This window comes from Grampus griseus, assembly GCF_964374135.1.
Source record: "Grampus griseus genome assembly, chromosome: 1".
NCBI classification, from domain to species: domain Eukaryota; kingdom Metazoa; phylum Chordata; class Mammalia; order Artiodactyla; family Delphinidae; genus Grampus; species Grampus griseus.
The window spans coordinates 141,562,682-141,583,312 of record NC_139017.1 but is presented as its reverse complement, the minus strand read 5'-3'; the positions used below and the strand labels follow the sequence as shown (position 1 = coordinate 141,583,312).

Here is a 20,631-nt window from a genome sequence, read left to right as displayed (position 1 = left end):
GTCATTTATGCTCTACTCAATATTAATCCACAATTTCAGATCATTATAGCTGATGAGTCTATAATATATGTAAAGCTCCTAGCACAGTACCTGGCACACAGACATTCAGTTTTATTACCATTATGATCTAAAACGCTAACCAAATTTAGCCAAAACAATGAAAGTAATATATATTTATTTCTATTGAATTTTATTTTGGGTCTGATATTAAATATTTTGAGATTTAAATTAAATTTAGGAAAATATGAATGCATGTCACTTTTGTCTGCATAAAAGAATTAAAACAATATTAAATAGCCAAAGGATGGTATTTTTCTTTGGTGTTAGTAAAATGACACACATTTAATGTAATGATGATATACAGTGAAGTTCCTTTTATTCTTATTAGAAATAAAATAGGGTATCCACTAGCACACTGAAAGCATTCGTTGTAACTTTGGGGGAGGTGTGAATTAAATTGATACATGAGGAAACCCAAATCTCTGTAAATTCATAGGGACCAGACACAATAATGGGTCAGTCCTAACTACAATTCAAACGTGTTATAGTTAGGCTAATTATCTGAAGACAAATACTGGAATGGAAAATGCAAATGTCACCTAAATATCCAGGTATTTTCAATCGTGTATGGTATGTGCTGTCGTATAGATTCTACAGATAAAAATCATGTGTTTTTTTATTGTTATCTTTCCTTTAGTCTCATTAGAGGTTTTTGTTTGTTTGCTTTTGCACTTAGATATTTTGGCATTGTACTTTACAAATGCTAAAAGGCCTGATTAGTAAAATAAATAAATAAAAGCAAAACTGCAATGACTGTCATTTCTACTCAATTATATCCATCAAAATAATTGTCATAATTAGCTCAATTTATTTCATTTCAGTACAAATAAAAGCAAAGCTAAGCTGGATAAGAAGCACAGGCAAAATTTCAAGACACGCTGCCTTCATTTTTTCATTTGAAAAAAGTTCTCCTCCCTCACTCTGAAATCCTCTGGTAATGAAATAGTAATGATGGTAAATGTCACTGACAATCAGAAGCAGTGTAGTGTAATGGAAAGAGAACTGGAAGAGCCAGAAAAATCTCAATTTAAGTACCACCTAGCTTCCTGATCTTGGAAAAGTCATTTCTCTGTTCTAAGCTAGAGTTCCCTCTTCTATTAATTGAGGTGAGTAATCCCTGCCCTAACTACCTCAATGGACTTTTGAAAGGGTTAAAAGAATAAAGTAAGAAAAGATGGCTTTGAAACTATACTGAAATAGGCAGAAGAGCTGTTATCACTCCAATGGTCATTATTTTTAGGACCTGGCGAAGAGGAATGGTGATTAACTTCCACTGTCACTACCTTTGCATACAGAGCAATCGTAAATTAAAAGAGGACATATTTTAGGAGGAGCTGGAGGAAGGCGCTCACTAAAAGTACATGGTACTACAAATGGGCTGGCTCTTTAATGGGCTTGTCTCCACAGTTATCAATATTAACCTTCCCCATAGCTACTAAAATTCCTGAAGATAAGAGGACAGTGGCCAGCACTTTCTCCTTAGTCCATAGCTGAACAAGTAGGCCTCACTCTACACTGAGGAAATTAAAGGGTCAAGAATTTCTATGTGCCCGGCATTGATTAAATATAAGGCATAGTGTCTGTTTTAAGGGAACAGATATACCAGTCAGGGAGACAAGAGATACACATAGGAACAGAGACAGAAAAAGGAATACAAATGAGGCAAGCTGGGATTATATCACAGTCTCAGTAGAGCTGGGGAACCCTTGGAAGGGACAATAGTTACTTAGAGAGTGATTTCAAGAAGTTAGGGCTACAGTAAAGGTTTGCTGGGACTCATGACCAAAGCTGTAACAGATGTGAAGTCAGAAGGTGGAGGTTCCAGGCTGGCTAAAGCACTCAACGACAATGGGCAAAATCACTTAGAATTTCTGTACTTCAGTTTTCTTACTTAGAAAATGGTGTATTACAATTGTTCTATTTCTCTCACAGAGTTGGTATGAAGATCCAATAAGATAATGTATGTGAAATCAAATGGTTATGTAATTGTAAATAACCAATATTATTATCATTGGAGTATTTATTTTGCAAGAAATTAGAAAAAGAAATTTCTAGGTTTGTTTGACTAGAAATTTGCAGGTTTGTTTGACTTTATAGTTGAAAATTTACATTTAGATTTACATACATCATATTAGTTAATTAACCTCTATATAATGGTAATCTTTCAATCACAAGATTGCTTTAACCTACTTTTTCACTAACCTCTTCCAATCCTTAAGTGTCCAGAAGATTATACCCCTAGGTGTGCGGCAAGTATGTAGAATTAAACAGTAAAATAAAGGAATCTTGACTTTATCCTATATTGAATTTTTGAACCCATTTTGAATCTCTGTATCTGCCATGATGGGAAGTCAGAGAATTAAGTCTAATATAATATAGCCAGAAAAAAACTGAATAAAGAGTTGAAAATAGATTTTGAAATGAGTCACAGTCCTTCACTGTACTAGGTTAAAGCAGTTTTTCCCCAGAAAGTAACACTGTGAGTTATATGCTTTCGTTAACTACTTGAACTTGCATACTTAAACACATTGGTGGGGTGGAAAAATTTGTAAACTGGTAATCTCTAGGAACAGAAATACTCAATAAAGGCTTTCTATATAAAGAACAATGATCCCTATTTGAGCAAATGTCATAAATTTAAGCTTGAAATTATACTGGAAATAAACACAGATCTTGGCTATGTAATGAATAAGAATACAGATAATATTTGTAACTGAAAAGTGGAGAGGACAAAAAAACCTGTAAGTCTAGCTTAACACTGTAGAAGGTTCTATGAGGGCAAGAACGGGGCCTGTCTAGTTCTCTCCTAAGCTTATCATTAAGAAAATTGTTAACAATCCCTACAGTTGAGTGAAAAAAGAAAAATATCTCTGAGATTAAAATAAATGGCTCTAATGTACATGGAAATCAGATATGAGTATTATAAAACCTAAAAAATATAAATTGTAGGAGAGACACAGAATCAAAGAAATTCCATAAGACACTTATATACCTAAAATACCAAAATATAAGATTAGGTCTTATCTAAAATTCTTTCTCCGAAAACGTTGCCTTATATTTGTGTTTACAAAGGTTCTCATATTACAGAATGCTCCCTCAAATACTTTAATTTTAACTACAATAGACTGTTTGGGAAAAACAAATTAGCCTGAAATAACCCTTCCCCTCTCCTGTCAATGATGCTTCAGGTGCTTACAGAGCTCATCTGTCAGAATTGGTTAATAAAGGAGACAAGGATATTTAACACCAATTTCATGATTATTCTTAGAGGTATAATCTCACAACTGCAAGTGTTGGAAGTCCTTATAAATAAGCCTTTAAAAGATATTTTGGAAAATGTCTTGGGAAGATGATGAATATACACCTATAAGACAGATGAAACTAAACAAATAAAAAACAAAAAAACCGGGCTTCCCTGGTGGCGCAGTGGTTGAGAGTCCGCCTGCTGATGCAGGGGACACGGGTTCGTGCCCCGGTCCGGGAAGATCCCACGTGCCGCGGAGCGGCTGGGCCCGTGAGCCATGGTCGCTGAGCCTGCGCGTCCGGAGCCTGTGCTCCACAACGGGAGAGGCCACAACAGTGAGAGGCCCGCATAGCGCAAAAAAAAAAAAAACAAAAAAACAAAAAAACCATCGCTGCCCTAATGATACATAATAGAGATAGTATTAGACCAGTACTTTCTCACAGGGTTGGGATAAGCCTGAGCTAATATGTGTAAAGCATTAAGAACAATGCCTAGCCCACAGCAGATACTCAACAAACGCTCTTTTTGTTATTCTGTGAATGAGTACTTGTGGCTTGGGATAAAATGACCAGTGAGAACATAACACTGATTCAAAATAATGCTAAATTAATGAATTAATATGACAAGTATATATTCTACTACATTAACACAAAAAGCTTATATATTTTAAACTGTTCAACAAACTCCTCTTTACAAAAATAAGCGATTTTACGGTATTTACATTTTAAAAATAAGACCACATTTTTAAACATGATAGCCACTGTAGGCAAGAATTCAAGCTGATTCTTCTTGTCAGCTGATGACTGAAAGTGTAACAGGGAAGAACAAATGTGACTCCATACTGGATCTGTTTCTTTTACTTTAACCTCTGTATTCTAACTGCTTTTTCTACAAGTTAGGAATGTTGCCTATAGCCTGAAAATATACATGATAGCCCATTCTCAAGGCTCTGACCTTCAAAGGTATAAAACTTTTCCATTCATATACAGATAAAAAGCTGCAGAACAGAAAATAACATTTGTCTTGTTGGAGGTTTACAGGAACACTGTGACTGGACCTATCTATGTGGACAGCTGCAAGAACAAAGGATTCCGGCACTAAGAAGTCTGCAACAACCAACAACACCCCTCCCCTTTTAGTATAAAAGAAGTCTGAATTCTAACTCAGGTAAGATGGTTCTTTGGGACACTAGTACACCATCTTCTCGGTCTGCTGGCTTTCCAAATAAAGTCACTATTCCTTGCCTCAACAACTCGATTTATTGGCCTGTCATGTGGTGAGCAGTATGAGCTTGGACTCAGTACCATAAGGATGTCAAATTTGTTTTTAAATTAGACTTGAAGAGGGCTTCCCTGGTGGTGCAGTGGTTAAGAATCCGCCTGCCAATTCAGGGGACATGGGTTCGAGCCCTGGCCCGGGAAGATCCCACATGCCGCGGAGCAACTAAGCCCGTGCACCACAACTACTGAGCCTGAGCTCTAGAGCCCGCAGCCACAACTACTGAGCCCACGTGCCACAACTACTGAAGCCTGCGTGCCTAGAGCCTGTGCTCCGCAACAAGAGAAGCCACCACAGTGAGAAGCCCACGCACTGCAACAAAGAGTAGCCTCCACTCGCTGCAACTAGAGAAAGCCCGTGTGCAGCAACAAAGACCCAACACAGCCAAAAATAAATAAATAAACAGATAAATTTATTAAAAAAAATTAGACTTGAAGAAAAATGACCAAAATCAAGTAAATCTGCAGTGTTAATAAATAATCTGAGGAAAATGCAGGCACTTAAAAAATTCTTGTGGATTGTTAAAAGCAACTCTTTCTATTTAATAACAGGAGACAGGTGAATGTAGCATGGACCTTTTGAATTAATAATACGTATTTAAAGTTCATCTATGTCTTTTCATGAATTGAGAGCTCATTTCTTTTTAGTGAGGAATAATATCCCATTGTCTGGATGTACCAGTTTATTTCTACATTCACCTACTGAAGGACATCTAGGTTGCTTCCAGGTTATGGCAATTATGAATAAAGCTTCTATAAACATCTGTGTATAGGTTTTTGTGTGGACATACGTTTTCGACTCCCTTGGGTGAATACCAAGGAGCACAATTGCTAGATCATATGGTAAGAGTATATTTATTTTTGTAAGAAACTGCCAAACTGTCTTCTAAGTGGCTGTACCATTTTGCATTCCCACCAGCAACAAATGAGAATTCCTGTTGCTCTACATCCTCACCAGCATTTGCTGTTGTCAGTGTGCTGGATTTTGGCCATTCTAATAAGTGTGTAGTGGTATATCACTGTTATTTTAATTTGCATTTCCTGATGACATGTGGTTTAGCATCTTTTCCTACGGTTTTTTGTCATTTGTGGATATTCTCTGGTGAGGTGTCTCCTAAGGTCTTTGGCCCATATTTTTAACTGAGTTGTTTGTTTTCTTGTTGAGTTTTAAGATTCCTTTGTATATTTTGGATAACAGTCCCTTATCAAATGTATCTTTTGTAGATGTTTTCCCCCAGTTTGTGGCTTGTCTTCTAATTCTATTGAAAGCAAGGACTTTTAAAGTCAGAGTGTCCTGAGTTCAAATTCACTTCTGCTAGTCACTGTTCTACTATTTACTCCAATCAATATTTTATATCTCAAAGCTCAGTTTCTTCATCTATAAAAATGGATAATATTACCTCTCCTAACAGGCTTTCTGTGAGAATGGCTTAAAGAAGAATACATTTGCCACACAGTAGATATTCCAACAGTTAGTGAATACTCTTAAAATCTACTTGAAATTCTTTTCTTTTCTTCTTATAGAAAGTATTTAGTATTTTCTTAGGAAGACATTATGCCAATGATTCTCGAAGTGTGGTCTACAAACACAAGGTTCTTAAGAACCTTTTAGGGGTCCCACAAAGTCAAAATAATTTTCTAAATAAATACTTATATAGTGTTTGACTTTTTCACTATGTTTTTTACACTGATGGTAAAAAAGCAATGGTGGGCAAAACTGCTGGTGCCTTAGCACAAACCAAAGTAGTGACACCATATTGTGTTGAAGTCTCCAGTGCCATGTACTCACTGTAAAAATGCCAATTTCACTTAAGAATGTCGCTGTTGAATGGGCAAAAATTATTACTTTTAATTAAGCTTGACTCTTGAGCACATGCCTTTTAATATTCTATGTGACAACTGGGAAGTATGCATAAAGCACTCACACTGCACAGCAGAGAATTAAGGTTGTGCTGAGGGAAAAGCACTTGTATAACTGAGTTGTGTTCTGAACCAGCTACTTTTTCCATGGAACACTATTATTACTTAAATGACTGGCAGACGAATTATGGTTATTCAGATTTAGGTATTTGACAGGATTCTCCTCCAAAATGAATGAAGCAAGCTTGTTATTTCAAGGAACAAGTCTGGAAGTATTAATTGCCAATGACAAAATTTGAGTTTTCAAAATTCAAAATTAAAATTTTGGAAAATCATCAGCCACCATGGACTCAATAGCTCCCTAATGCTTAAAGACTTTTCTAATGAGATCGGTGGTGATATTAGCAGAAGTGATTTTTTGATATTATATAATGAAATCTTTCAACATTAGAAAATCTGTATAACTCAGAGGACCAATACTCTCCAAATAACAATGAATTCATGACGCTGTAAAATCAGGTATGGATAAAGGATCTACTCAAAGTGCAAGACAGACCAAGGGATATTGCTGTAACAAAGTACAAAAAGTACATTGATATGGCTCCAGATTCCACATTGAAACCAGCCTTTAGAAAACTATCACTTGTCAGTTTTGTATCAAAGAAGAATATTCACAATTATCTGAAAAGACTATTAAAATACTCCTCCCTTTTCCAACTACAGATCAGTGTGAGGATAGAGTTTCTTCATATACGTCAACAAAAACAACATATCAGAACAGGCTGAATTCAGAAGACATGAGAATACAAATTGTCTTCAATTAAGCCGGACGTTAAGGAGATATGTAAAAGTGTAAAACATCACTCTACCCACTAATTTTATTTTTTGGAAAATACAATTACTTTCCATAAAAGAAATGCTATTTATATTAACATATAATCAATTTATTATTGTTATCTTAAACATTTAATTTTTCTCAATATTAATTTTGAATATGACAAATGTCAGTAGATATAATCTACATAAACCAAAGCTCTTTGGCATCTTGATGACTTTTTAAGAGTACAAAAGGATCCTGAGACCAAAAAGTTGTGAACTGCTGGAGTATGTAATGTGCGCAGATGAAACCAATTTTCATAAATAATAATGGCAATTATTTGAAACAATTGAGAAACCTCCAAAGCACATTCTTCTATGAAGTTTGAGAATCTTCTCAATGTTTTCTCTTACATAATTTCCTTATAAACAAATTAAAATGAAATACCAAAACAATGTACAAAAGACAACTCCTGTAAACCATCATAATTGATCACTGGCTATCTCTGACAAGTATTATTATTATTTTAGGCTTGGTCCTCAGGGTGTTTATTAGGCCCTTCTCAGTAATGCTTTCTTTAAACATATGGATTAGCTCTTAAAAGTATTTTTATTTTGTAGCCAAATTTTAGCCTTTTCCCAAATACACACTTGTAGCCTGTCTTTATTCCTCACTGTTAATGACACGTTAAGACATTTAAAAAGTATTGAACAAGAATTTAGGAGACCAGGTTATGGGACCTTGAGCCAGTCATCAGGAGAATTAACATTCTCTTTTGTAATATATGGGAGCAACCCACATGAATGACCTCTGAGATCCCTTCCAACTCTAATGGACTGTGATCTTAATAAGTCACTAAGAAAACTCAGTTCAGTCACCTGCAGGATCCTCACCCTGCATGTGACACACTTAGGAACACAAACTAACAGTTCTGAAAGTATAGCTTTACTATATGTATCTTTAAAAAATCAGTTTGTAAAATACAATTCCCTTGTGTTTCAAAAAGAACATTAATAAAAGAAAGTTTTTTTACAACCATGTTTTCAAGCTTGTCATCATCTTGACACCAGCGTCATTAATTCCATCCAGGTTTGGGAATGATACTGGGCACCAGCATTAAATACAATCAACACAATATGAAGAATATATAGGGGCTTCCCTGGTGGCGCAGTGGTTAAGAATCTGCCTGCCAGTGCAGGGGACACGGGTTTGATCCCTGATCTGGGAAGATCCCACACGCTGCGGAGGAACTAAGCCTGCGTGCCACAACTACTGAAGCCCGTGTGCTTAGAGCCCGTGCTCCACAACAAGAGAAGACACTGCAATGAAAAGCTCCCGCACTGCAACGAAGAGCAGCCCCCGCTCGCCACAACTAGAGAAAGCCTGCGCACAGCAACAAAGACCCAACGCAGCCAATAAATAAATAAATAAATAATAAAAAAAGAAATAGTGTTTTTAAAAAAAGAATATATATATACATACCACATATACACACAAACACAAACACTAAGTATTGCTTTATTGAGGTATAATTGATCTACAATAACTACACATATTTTGAAGAGTATCATTTGACAAGTTTTGAAATACGTATTTACCCATGAAACCACTCCGTAGTTTTAAAAATATTTTTTAACTAATTGCTATTATTGAGAGTTTAATGTGTATTGGTATTGTGCAAATTGCTTTATATGCATTACTCCACTTAGTTCTCACAATAACCCTGCCAGATAGGTATTATTATAATCCCCTTTTTAAAGATGAGGATACTAAGCCTTACATAGATTAAGAAGCTTGGCCAAGGTCATACAGGTACTGAGTAGCAAACCAAAATTAAACTCAGGCAGTCTTATCTCAGAGCCATTTAAAAAGAATTCAATCAAACAACTATTAAGGCCCAACTATATGTTGTCTCATGGTCTGATAAACAATAATTACTTTCTTTGGCTTAATTAAGACAGCTACTCCTAGATACCGTCAATTTGCCAGGTACTATATATTAAGTGCTTAACATATGTCTACCCTACATGATGATCCTACAAATTAAAGACAATCATGATTGTATAAATCATAAAACAGCCTTAGAGAGGTAGCATAATTTATGTAAGATCAATCAACCACTAAGTGGCAAAGCAGATTTTACTCCAAAGGCCATGGAGTTTTCAACTACATCATGTTTCTGAGCAACACGAAGCCTTTTTACCGAGCCCCGAAGATGACTGCTGGATCAACCCTTTAAAATTTTCAGAAGCTCACTGCTTAGCTAGACAGATTATTAAGGTAGTTTTAAGCAAAACTGAATCATGAGGCTGAAGTTTCATTTACTGCCAACCAGAGTGCAAATCAAAAAAGCTTATTTATTCACAATCCAAGCCTTTTTTTTTTTTTAAATCACTTATGTGCTAGAAAAATCACAGAGCTTTTAATTTGTGGCAGGTTGAAGCAAGCATATTAAGAATGTTAGTTACCAAGTGCACCTCCACTTGTCTGGACTAGCCCACTGACACATTCTTGTAGCAGGGTTAAATAGCAGTTTAGTCACCTCATAAAAAAACACACTGTTAAAAAGGAAGTGACTAATAATAATCTGGAACCAATAGAATATCATTAGATGTATAAATCAAGATCAATTATCTACAAAACTCCTGTGTAAATAGCTAAAAAACTGTGTCCTCTGTCTGGCCTTGCTGTGTTATAGTGCCCAATTGATTTGGCAAGTTGGTAAGGTTTAATGAAATAAACCAACAGTAACAAATTCTGAGGTTTTTTTGTTATGTACGTAAACATGAATGTTATCATATAAGAAAGCAGAGCTGGAAGAAACAAGGATGGCTTCCTACAGATGGCTTCATTTTAGACTCATAAGATACTAGAATCAGAAGGGTCCTTAGAATTCATCAATTGTGGCATCCCAGGCAGGAGACCACAGATCTTGAAGCCTTAACTGAGTTAAGCATTGCTGCCATACCCTCCCTGTCAAGCATCCCCAGCTCCATTCCAAGCTAGCATTGAGAATCTCCAGAGGGAAAGGTATCAGCAGCCTGTTCTTAAACTTATTCTATCAGGAGTCCCATCATCCTCAACAGATTCCAAATGAAAGGCAGTTTCTTCTCACAAGATCTAGTCTAATCCTCACATTTAACAGGGAGAGAAACTGAGATGTAGAGAGGTAAAATTGTTTTCCCCAAGTCACATATCTGCTTAATGATAGCAAAAACATATTCTCTTGACTCGTATCCTACGTCTTTCTACTAACTAATGTTAACTGTGTTCTTCAGATGTTATAGTTAGTTGTAAAATAATAACTATCTTGATTTAATTACCTCAAATTTCTAAAAAATTTTAGAAAATATATGTGAAAATAATCAGAAATGCTTCTGACTTGTTCTTTGTTTCTTTTAATCTGCCTGGGAGCTTCAGAACAAGGAGAATCACCTGATGCTACTTTTCCACATTATGATTGCCCACCTTCATGCTTCTCTGCACTTGGTCCAACATTACCTTGAGTTCTTTCTATCAAAAAAGGATGCTCAACACAAAAGTTTTTTTTAAAAAATCTTCTATTGCATCCTAGCCCCTAAAACCAGATTACACCATAGGGAGATAAAAAGTTGCCCACTGCAACAGAATTAGATGTATTTTTATAAACTAAATATATAGATAATAACAGCATCCTTGAATCCTACTATTTATTGATTCTAATGAGTACACTTAGAAGAGCATCTGAAATACTTCAGAATACTAGAATACTACTGAAGAGCATTAAATTATGCAAGAAATACTGCCCTATTAGACCATCCTGATGCTGCCTAGTGGCATAGTCTTTCCCACACCTATTTAGCAAAAATGATCAGGTTTACTTGCATAAAGATAGTAGTACAGGCAAGCAGACAAGTTGTTATTTGCAAGGCAACTTTAAACTGAAGAAGCTATTTCAACTGAATCAAGAGTTCTGTTTTAAAGTCAACCATTTTGCACAGAGGCCAATTATCCATGTTGCGAATTAAAATGGTACTGGTTTCTCAATTTCTGTCTCTACTGCTTTCTGTTATTTAATTGCTTATGAGCACCCTCTGGTGGAGGGCAGAAGAGAGAAAATAAGATATTAAATATATTGCTTCTAACCCACAAGACTGGTGAGGGGGAGAAAGTAATCTGAAACATGTGCAGATTTCTCTTGACTTTGCCCTTCTTCTTCCCTATAATTACTTCATAATTTAGAGCTATTTGCTGAATAAGCTATACTAACCATATCGTTACTCAGAGTCTATAACGTAGTCATTCAATAAACATTTATTAAGTTCCTATTATATGCCAGGTACTTGGATGCAGATAACCTGGCTTAGGATCCTAGTTTTGATATTTAATGTCATTTCCCAGGTAAGTCGCTTAACCTCGTAAGATTTCAGTTTCGTCATATGAGAAATAAGAATAATATCTTGGTTGACAACATTAAAAGATGATAAATAAAAAGGTGCCTAGAATAGTGGACTTAGTTAATTTTGCAATTTGAAACACACACACACACACAACTTAATCTTTGGCTCTTTGACAGAAGGAAGGAATATCATATAGGTGTTTCCAGATGCAATGCACAATTATTTGTCTTTTAAGAAATTTAAGCCTACTCACAGATATAGGAAACAAACTAGTGGTTACCAATGGGGAGGGGGAGGGGTGATTTAGGGGTGGGGGAGTGAGAGATACAAACTATTGGGTGTAAGATAGGCTCAAGGATGTACTGGACGATGCATGGAATATAGTCACTATTTTGTTTTGTAATAATTGTGAATGGAAAGTAACCTTTAAAATTGTATAAAAATTTAAAAAATATATTTTTTTAAAGAATTTAAGACTAGATGCCAATACTGGTATTGGTTAAGTGTTTATTGGTATAAGTTAAGTGTTTTATACCTTATTGGTATAATTTAAGTGTTTTACACCTTACGTCAACTACATTTAACTTAGTTAATATGTATTTTGAAACATACACAGAGCAACCAAATACATTACTTAATCTTTTCCACACCAAAAACATCCAGATGTTGACCAATACCTAGTAAAATATTATTTTCCTAGGTCAACAAAGTTTATTGAGATGTTTCTCATCTCTTCTCAAGAGTTTATATGACATTCTTATAAGTGCCACCCAGTGGAGAGTATGTTTATTTAGATATATTTTGGCTCTCAGTTTGTCTAAGAGCTCATCTGACATTCACTCTCTGCTTACCACTGGGATTTTTAAAAGTATATCTTATAAGTGATGTCCAAAAGTGGAACTTTCTACAAGTTTGCCATTTAACTCCTATGAGGTGAACTTAACCGAGACGGAGAGATAGGAAAACAGATTGTTGGGGATACAAAAAAGTCACTGCTGCAGTGATTTTAGGAGACCAGTTAAGCCTACTGAGAACTTTCAGCTTAAATACACTTAACGAGCCTATAAGCTACTTCTCTTCTGTCACCACCATTAAAGCAAAGCAAGTATTGTTCTTTTATGTCTTAAGGCTGCATGGTGCCTTTTTATGACTTTCTCCCATCAATGCTGCCTGTGATATTATTCCACGTGTTTAAAAATATTTGTGGCTAATATATGGAAAGAGCACTGTACATAGATAAAAGGACCTGGGTAAAAATCCTAAATCTGCCTCTTACTAAAGTGATTTCTGGACTTCCCTGGTGACACAGTGGTTAAGAATCCGCCTGCCAATGCTGGGGACATGGGTTCGATCCCTGGTCTGGGAAGATCCCACATGCGGCGGAGCAACTAAGCCCGTGCACCACAACTACTGAGACTGCACTCTAGAGCCCACAAGCCACGACTACTGAGCCCACACGCCAAAACTACTGAAGCCTGCGCGCCTAGATCCTGTGATCCGCGACAAGAGAAGCCACTGCAGTGAGAAGCCTGCGCACCACAACGAAAAGTAGCCCCTGCTCACCACAACTAGAGAAAACCCGCGCACAGCAACGAAGACCCAATGTAGCCCAAAATAAGTAAATTAAAAAAATAAAGTGATCTCCAAATTCTTTTCTCTCACTCTGAACCAAATTTTCAAGGCTGTAACATGGCCTACCTTTCCAGCTGTTATCCTTCACTAGTTTTTATACTGTATACAGGTTTGTTTGTTCATTGATCCAAAAATATGCCTTGCACTTGTCTACTCCTAGGCTTTTGCTCATGCCACTACTCTCTCCTGGGTTCCTCTCCCCATTCTTCTCCACCCGTCCACATCATAGGTTTGTTAGGATTATTTGAGAAAAGTAAGTAAAAGCACTTCTATAAAACTCAGCTCAATCTCCTCATGAAAACCTTCTATAACCTCCCCAACCTCAAAATAGTTTCTGTTCTCTAAAACACCTGGTGTCTTTTGGCAATCAGTCATACCTAGTGACACTTTGACAAATCTTCCACAAACAAACATTTTTCAGTCAGCTTGTGACTTGAGGGGCGTACCAGAATCACAGTGAGAGCTGGGTAAAAGGAGACAGTGGAGATCTTAGAGACAGAGGTCTTACATGGGTAGGTCAGGGCCTGGGTTGAAGGCACTGAAGCCTGGTTCAGGAATTGGACTCAACAGAGTGGAAAAGCCCAATATCTAGGGATCAAAACTCTGCCACTCTACATTGGTAGAAGTCTGCCCAGAGCATAGCCCTGTGTGATATTTCTGTCACTGGGGAAGAGGTGGTCCCAAGAAAGGCAGTGACACTACTTCAGTGGGTATAATAGATCAGGGAACCTGCTGTTCTAGAAGGTGAGGGAGTAAGGGAATATCCTACTGAATAAGGAAGGAATCTCATCCCCAAAACGTAACCTATGTCTCCTGAATCATTTGTACAGGTGACAAGGAAATTTCTAGAAAAACGTGTGTCACTGTAAGGCGAATTCTTTGGTAATCAGGTGTCACTATACTTGCTTGGAGAGGTATATAAGCAGAGTGATTATGAACTTGACTCCAAAGCTACACTGCCAGTGTCTGAAATCCTAGCTCTGTATGACTCTGGATAACTCTCCTATCTTCTCAGTGCCTCAATTCCCTCCTCTGTAAAGTTTCTAAGTCAAAATACTGTTGTGAGACAAACTAGTGAATATAACAAAAAAAGAAGTAGACTCACAGATACAGAGAACCAGTGGTCACTCGTTGTGGGGGGCAGGGGGAGGAACAAACTATCAGGTGTAAGATGGGCTCAAGAATGTACTGTACAACATGGGGAATATAACCAATATTTTGTAATAACTGTAAATGGAAAGCAACCATAACAAATTATAAAAATTTAAAAATAAAAACATTTAAAAAAAGTTGTGAGGATTATCATTTATATGTATATATTATATATATGTAGATAGGTATAGGTAAAGATATATATAGATATATGGTCGATGGTAAGGATTTTGCTATATAATTCTGAGGAAAAGACAAACAGATGGTACTAAATTTGTTTTAAGTAAAGTGCAAAATATACTATTCATTCACTTAAATAATCGTTTCTGAGCATCTACTATGTGTCAAGAACTCAGCTGAGCGCCAAGGACACTGCCAATAGTGAACAGAGTTTCTATTTTAATGAAGTTAATAGCTTTCTAGGCTACAGGTTTGTGAATGAATTGAAGACCATGTTAGCTCTCTTCTATTCTGCTATACCTAATCCTTGTTATCCCCTAAATGAGAATGCACTTGGCCTAGTTTGCTACAGTCCCATTCTACAGGGAAGAAAAATGAAGCTCATATTTTCACACAAGATCTCAGAGCTAATAAACACAGCAGTCAGGACTAACATATGTTGACTCCTAGCTTTTTTAAAAAATGACATCACCTCCACCTTAAATGTGAGCCAACCTGGTGATCTTGTTAAGCCTCTGATACATTGGGTGGAGGATAATGGTAAAGGTGAATTATGAAAAAATTTTAAAAGTCTCTAGGTGGGGCTTCCCCGGTGGCGCAGTGGTTGGGAGTACACCTGCCGATGCAGGGGACACGGGTTCGTGCCCCGGTCCGGGAAGATCCCACATGCCGCGGAGCGGCTGGGCCCGTGAGCCATGGCCGCTGAACCTGCGCGTCTGGAGCCTGTGCTCCGCAACGGGAGAGGTCACAACGGTGAGAGGCCCGCGTACAGCAAAAAAAAAAAAAAAAAAATTCTCTAGATGTCATTAGATCACCTGAAATCATAACTCTCGAAAGGCAATGAAAGAAAGATAGCAACTTATGCTGCAAAATCTCATCTGTTTCTTTGCACAGTTAGCTTCTATAGACTGGAAACTTATAAAGAAAAATCATACTATAACTTTTCTATACTTCTTAGGTTAGGTAAACACAGTCATTATGTCATTTGAATTATTTTTTAAGTAAACTAAAGTCTACTTTAAAAATACCATTGTCAAAAGAAATGACAATGGATGGTGCTTGAAGAACAGATTGAAAAAGATTTATCAAATCTTCCTTGGGTCCTACTCCACTCAAGAAGTATAGTGCTGTTATACCTCTCCAAGGAAGCATATGCAGCAGTGTGGATATGATGACTTGCATTTCATTCAGCTCATTCATATATATTAATCTGTTTTATATGGGCAAGTCCAATATACTGAACACCTCTCAAAGTATCTGAAAACCAAGCTTTCAAGCTTTTTTTGTGCTAATTGTGAAAGTATCCTTTCCCAGAAGATAATTTTCTATAGACAATTTGAGATTTCACACCATAATGGCTTACCAAGAAGCATGAAAATAAAAGGTTGTTACCAAAACTACCACTAAAAAAAAAAAAACCGCAGAAAGAAACCATGTGTTAACCTAAAAAACAAATGCATGTCTTCCAGAAATTTATATTTCATGATAATAATTATTGTTATTGTTTAATTAGGCTCCATGAAAATACCTCTTGAAAGGTATTCAGCAGTTTATGTTAAATGGGTGAAAAATCTATCTTGGGTCCAGTGTGTTCAGGTTATAAAAGCACCAGTGCTTATTTTATCTCCCCACAAAGTGTTGCTGAGATAATTACTGCTGACAGCTTTATTCAAGGTTCATTTCACTTTTTCTGCTATTTTTCTCTGGTTAGAAGTTCAACAGAGCCCATGGGAAGCCACACCCCTCACACCTGTTAGGCTTCTTCATGTTACGGAGGGCCAGTATGGACATGTCACTTCAAATTAGCATTGTACCAGGGCGCTAACTGTGACAATTACTTATCACAGGTTTAACTAAAAAAAAAAAAAGTTTCTAATTCAACCACAAAAACAGTGTCACAGAATGTAATTTAAACCTGTAAAAGCAGGTTGCATAAAAAACGCTCAGAGAGCAGCAGCAAAGGTTCCCAGGGTCGAGCTTTGGGCTATATCTGAATTATGCAGGAATGCTCTGCAACTGAACACTTCCTTTAAAACAAAACCAAACCAAAAAGGTAAACAAGGAAAAGCCAGCAATTATACTTTAACAGCAAGCAATGGTGATGAGTGGGCCTCTCTAAGTTTTCTTCATGTTTCTCTCCCAAGCTTGAATATTTTATTCATTTTGCTAATTCTTTTGTGTCATGTTAACTAAATCAATAATGAAATTTCCAGCTAAAGCAAAGCAGCTACTTCTAGATTTACCAAAGGAAAGACAAAGCTCTAGAACTTGGCAGGAGAGAACACTCTCTCCAAATATTTGTGTTTTTTTTCCACTTGCAAACCAGAAAATTATCATTAGAGAGGGCAGACGTTAACTCAAAAGGAAAAAGGAAAAACCTCACACTTCTTAAATGTGTTTCAAGCTGGTTATTATAAGTCTCTCTGTTCCGAGTGCAAAATAATCTCAGAATTAGGCCACCTCTGAAAGACCTGGGATGGCTGGAGGTGGTTAACACAGACTGCTGTGAGGCTAATTGTGGATCCTGAGTTAATTACTCTCTCCTGACAGGGGATTTTAAAAATAAATAAAATGGTCATTTACTCAGTTTTTACTTCAATTTGGACTTAAGGAAACACCACATGATGATGGCTAAGCTCTGGACACTTCATTATTTGTTGCTGTTATTTAGATGAAGCAAGTCTGGGAAATAAGTATGTCCACATCATAATCAATGCTAAAGTGTGCTAACAAAACAACAGCGAATGGCTCTGTACTTGCCACAGCACGTGCACGATTTGATTCACAAATGCCCAGTGTCTGTTACCTGGGCAGAGTTAAAAGGGATTCAGTGTTGCTTCGCACACACATACACGCACCCACACACGCATGCACACACACATATAAACATCAACAACCTGGCTGGAGAATGCAAGTCAAAGCTTGTGGAGACTTCTTTGAAAAAGAATCTGAAAACATTCATGAAAAGCAAAGGACAAAATAATGATGCTGAGCAGGAATTCAACAGAAGAAATCAGTTGCTAATTTTTAGCAAATCACATCTATTGGTGAATCCATAGTACTTCTGGTATGGCAACATAATTTCAATATCTTAACAGTTCCAGAAATTTAAAAACCATCATATACATGAATGATGCAGTAGAAATACAGAATTTTTCTCAATCCGAAATACAGAAGGGGTATCTTATGCAGAAAAAAAAAAAAAACTCCTCATATTTTTCTTCATTTTTCTAACATTTGGAAAGTCATTTATTAACAAAAGCATATGAAGTCAACACAGGAAATATTGATCATAAGAACCCAAGATCTTATCAAAACAAGCCCTTTGCCTTATTCTATAATCACAACATATTCACAGAGAATCAAGACAAAATCTTTGGTTAGAAAGGAGTTTTTTACCTCAAGCTGGGTCCTCATTTTAAGTTTGATGAAGAGGTACTATTAGTGGAAAAACCTCATTATTTCAGAGAGCTACTGTATTAATCAATAGTGGCTTCAGCTCATCATAATCACAGAACCTTCAAATCTACAAGGATACATCTCAAGCCTGTTTTGTATGTGTAAAGAGTACCAACCAGCCATTTGGCACATATCTAGTCAAAACTGGGATGCCATTTACCCCACAACACCGTGGAACTCTTTGGACAGCAAACATAGGAGCTCTGAATATTTTTCCAGCAGCATCTAATTCCTTGGCAAACTCAGGCAGTAATGCTAACAGCTTTGGTCTCAGCACATGGACATAATGCTGCTGGGCATCTTGGCATGGGTTTTCCTCCTGGGAAAAATAGAGTTTGAATTAACTACACAAAGTTAGGCACAGCAGCATAAGTGGGTGCTATTTAGAAACTAGAAAGAACTTCACCTTTCTAGTTAATCCATGCCTGGCCCATCCAAGCCAAGTGATTCTTCTCCTTCTGTTCAACTCCTATACCCTTACTGTGAACCTCTAGAATTCCTTTTAACTTTGCTTGTGTCTGTGTTTAGGTCCTAAACTCCTTGAGGACACAGCGTGGATCTTAAATTCTCATTTTCTGCCCCCATAGGGCTTAGTAGGTTGCTTTGATGGGCCAGCCACATAATAAATGTTACTGCTTTAATTTAAATGGGTACTTTCCCAGACAAAATAAAATACAAAAGATACTTGTAATTTTCTAGAGGAATACATAATCTACCTAGGGAGGGGGTTGTGCCTGGAAATTATTCCAAAGTGAGGTAAGAAATACTAAAAACTATCATCAGAGTACTATTTTATTGACTTCTGGGTTTGAGTGAAAAGTATAAGGCTCAAAAGGATTCTGACATAAGATAGGTTAAATTTAATTCAGTAGTCACTGATGACTTGAAACTAGTCAAAATAAGTAAAATACAGACCACTCAAATTCAACATCAATATAATTTGAACTTACACATTTTCATTTTTTGAAAGGCACATTACTTTCATTTCATATTTAATGTTTCTCTATAATTATCTTTCCATTCTAATATATTTCACCTCTGTGTGCTACACAAGAATTAGGGTAATTCAAATGTCATTTAAAATCTACTTTGTAAGACATGATGGCTCTCAAATTTATGAGGATGCATAATATAGCTAATAAAAATGTTTTCAGATTGGTAGAGAAACTATCCAGCAATGTATACTATACATCAAAATACTCTAACACATTTTAAATAATGTCTCATATAAAAATAATAGTATACCAGCATTATTTTACTATTATATTTTTTAGGACGCACACTCAGATAAATACAAGAACCAATAAGTAATCCCTCTATTATACATGTGTATATGTTTACTTACTGGTTCACTGGTTAAAGATGATACAAATAGATGGAGAGATATACCATGTTCTTGGATTGAAAGAATCAACATTGTGAAAATGACTCTACTACCCAAAGCAATCTACAGATTCAATGCAATCCCTATTAAACTACCACTGGCATTTTTCACAGAACTAGAACAAAAAAATTCACAATTTGTATGGAAACACAAAAGACCCCAAATAGCCAATGCAATCTTGAGAATGAAAAACGGAGGTAGAGGAATGAGGCTCCCTAACTTCAGACTATACTACAAAGCTACAGTAATCAAGACAGTACGGTACTGGCACAAAAACAGAAAGATAGATCAATGGAACACGATAGAAAGTCCAGAGATAAACCCATGCACATATGGTCACCTTATCTTTGATAAAGGAGGCAAGAATATACAATGGAGAAAAGACAGCCTCTTCAATAAGTGGTGCTGGGAAAACTGGACAGTTACATGTAAAAGTATGAGATTAGAACACTCCCTAACACCATACACAAAAATAAGCTCAAAATGGATTAAAGACCTAAATGTAAGGCCAGAAACTATAAAACTCTTAGAGGAAAACATAGGCAGAACACTCTATGATATAAATCACAGCAAGATCCTTTTTGACCCATCTCCTAGAGAAATGGAAATAAAAACAAAAATAAACAAATGGGACCTAATGAAACTTCAAAGCTTTTGCACAGCAAAGGAAACCATAAACAAGACCAAAAGACAACCCTCAGAATGGGAGAAAATATTTGCAAATGAAGCAACTGACAAAGGATTAATCTCCAAAATTTACAAGCAGCTCATGCAGCTCAATAACAAAAAAAACAAACAACCCAATCCAAAAATGGGCAGAAGACCTAAATAGACATTTCTCCAAAGAAGATATATAGACTGCCAACAAACACATGAAAGAATGCTCAACATCATTAATCATTAGAGAAATGCAAATCAAAACTACAATGAGATATCATCTCACACCAGTCAGAATGGCCATCATCAAAAAATCTACAAATAATAAATGCTGAAGAGGGTGTGGAGAAAAGGGAACACTCTTGCACTGCTGATGGGAATGTGAATTGGTACAGCCACTATGGAGAACAGTATGGAGGTTCCTTAAAAAACTACAAATAGAACTACCATTTGACCCAGCAATCCCTCTGCTGGGCATTATACCCTGAGAAAACCATAATTCAAAAAGAGTCATGTACCAAAATGTTCAT

At 36.5% G+C, this 20,631-nt stretch overlaps 1 protein-coding gene across 1 annotated transcript in view; it reads right to left on the bottom strand.

The window, feature by feature from the left end:
* Window positions 1-20,631, bottom strand: part of FAF1 (Fas associated factor 1) — a 484,966-nt gene that overhangs the window by 138,422 nt on the left and 325,913 nt on the right. The gene's annotated exons all lie outside the window — the stretch shown is intronic.